This window comes from Berghia stephanieae, chromosome 2 (assembly GCF_034508935.2).
Source record: "Berghia stephanieae isolate SIO BIC M18660-M18661 chromosome 2, UCSD_Bste_1.3, whole genome shotgun sequence".
In the NCBI taxonomy this organism is placed as follows: domain Eukaryota; kingdom Metazoa; phylum Mollusca; class Gastropoda; order Nudibranchia; family Aeolidiidae; genus Berghia; species Berghia stephanieae.
The window spans coordinates 125,011,226-125,013,547 of NC_088361.1; the positions used below are offsets into that span (position 1 = coordinate 125,011,226).

General features: G+C 37.9%; 1 protein-coding gene across 2 annotated transcripts in view; it reads right to left on the reverse strand.

Moving 5' to 3' along the window:
• LOC144966521 (protein phosphatase 1 regulatory subunit 3B-B-like) overlaps positions 1 to 1,995 on the reverse strand; it is a 7,591-nt gene extending 5,596 nt beyond the window's left edge. Inside the window, exon 1 of one of the 2 annotated variants that reach the window (XM_078903152.1) lies at positions 1,576 to 1,995. The gene's annotated coding sequence lies outside the window, so the exon portion shown is untranslated. The remainder of the gene's footprint in view (positions 1 to 1,575) is intronic. The other variant, XM_078903153.1, reaches the window with a different exon arrangement.
• Positions 1,996 to 2,322: the final 327 nt, after the last annotated feature.

Genomic DNA, 2,322 nt, shown 5'->3' on the forward strand with positions numbered 1-2,322 from the left:
TGAGTATGCTTTACTTCCATAAAATGTGTCTCGTAAACGAAAATATTGATTTCATTTAAGGATGTGTAACGGTAATTATTAACACTTGAGGTTCCTTGAACAAACAAAATCACGACTGCAGCCAGAACAGTTTGATATTTCTTGTTTTATAATCTATTTTTAGGTTGTATAGGTTGGCTAGTCAATGAACCGAGAATGCAATGATACAAGAAAAAGGTATGTGGTAAACAGTGTTTAGGCTTTAAGGCTTGTATAGGCTACCCCCATAGGCTATTGATAGCCATTTAGGGCGGAGGCAAGATGGAAAGTTGTTTTGATCTCTTCAATTAATTGGATTCGTCGTATAGTATATGAAGCTTTAAAGCGCAACTAAATTTGTAAACCTTTTGTTAGGATGCCGGTTGCGAACGTTCATGAATTACTGTCATCAAAATCTATAGACCAAGACACCAAAGTACCACCTCTTGGTGGGATAATTAAGACAAGAGACAACAGTGATTTATATTATACAGGACTCTGGAAAATAGCGCTATAGAAACCGGGGCAAAGGCAAGGGAACTACCAGGTGCGAGATGACAAGCACCAAACTCGCAAGCAAATGAATCTGGTCCATCTCTGGGATTTTTATTTTTATTTGTTTTTGTTTTGTGATGCTTTTTGGGCTAGACGGCGGTCTGTTTCTTTCTTTTTTTTTTTTTCTTTTGTGATGATTTTTGGGTTAGACGGTCTATTAAATAAATTTTCTTTCTTTCTTTTTTTGTTTGTTTGTTTTGTTTTTATTGTTGTTTTTGGACTAGCCTTATTCTAATAGAATGTCAAGCGATTGATAATAAAGTTCCATCTAATTAGGCAAAAACCAGGGATTAAAATCGTTGATAACTGATTGATTTAATTAAACAATCTGAATAGAATTTATGGCCTTTCCCAGCTTGTAGTGGTGGTGGTGGTAGTAGTAGTAGTAAGTAGTAGTAGATCTAGTAGTAGTAGTAGTAGTAGTAGTAGTAGTAGTAGTAGTAGTAGTAGTAATCTATAGATGGAACGAAATTAACGTCACTCGACTCTTTGTTATTTTAAGGCAGCCGTTTTAGGTACTACCTCAAACTCGGGGACCCAAATAATTTTGGGGGTTTGGGAGGGAGGGGGGGGGAACTTCTTTTTTTTTTTTAAGTCTATCTTAGATAGTAGGGCGTTTGGGAGAGACTTTATAAAAAAGAAAAAAAAGTTTCCCCCCTCCCAACCCCCCAAAATTATTTTTTTTTTAAAAGTTTCCCCTCTCCCAAACCCCCCAAATTATTTGGGTCCCCGAGTTTGCGGTAGTACCGCCGTTTTAATGTTTTTTTCTCACTTAATTCTATCAATCAGACTATAAACGTTTAAGGTTACAAAAATAGTTTTGTGTTAATACATCATATCCGACTGGTGGATTTTGTATTTTACTCAAACACATAGCATCAATTATCAACAGTGTGTGGTGAGTAAACCTTAAGACTGAGATTATGGACAAATAACAGAAATGTCAAATTAAGACATATTAAAATTCATTTTTTTAATCAGTAGAAGCTTTAGTCTACTTACATAAGATTCGGTCGACACCTATCAAGAGATCAAAGAGATCAAAGGAATCCACCGACACCACTGAACAAAGATACCACACACTGTAATGTGAAAAAGTCCGGAACCTCCCGAGAATAACACGGGAATATTATCATTTGATATAAGACTGCGCAAGCACAATTATTAAGTAGCGGTCTATTACATACACCAGACACCGGTTACAATGAATGATATCATGCTTGGACCCCAGGACTAATAATCACTGTCTGAAGAAAAATAGCCATCTCAAGGTCGCTAAATATACCGGCTTTTGTGTGCCAACTCGAAGCTTTATTTTATGACATACGGCACTCACTAGCCAAGTACCTGGCACACAGACAGCACACGGCGTTCGTTGTTGTTTGCATCGACCCAGCCGCTGGTTCGACCTCATTCGCCGCTAAGAGGTCAGCTAAGACGGAGTATCAGCCAATGATCAGAGAGTTCAAATAGCAGCGACCAATGAAAATAAAGGTTAACGCATGAAAACAGTGTGGGTCGCAGGCTGAAAATAGCAAGTCACACGGCAGTGCATGCTGTTTGTGTGAGATCTCAGCTGATGAAACAAGAAGACACACATCGGTATGAACTTTTGAACTCAGCTGTTGACTCCGAACAGCTGATTATCGGAATGGTACCTAAATGGTGGTAATACCAAGAGTTATATCAGTCCAGTTAATTAAATGAGTTAAATGCTAAAAGTGAATAGCTAACCTGCTCTGGCTGGCA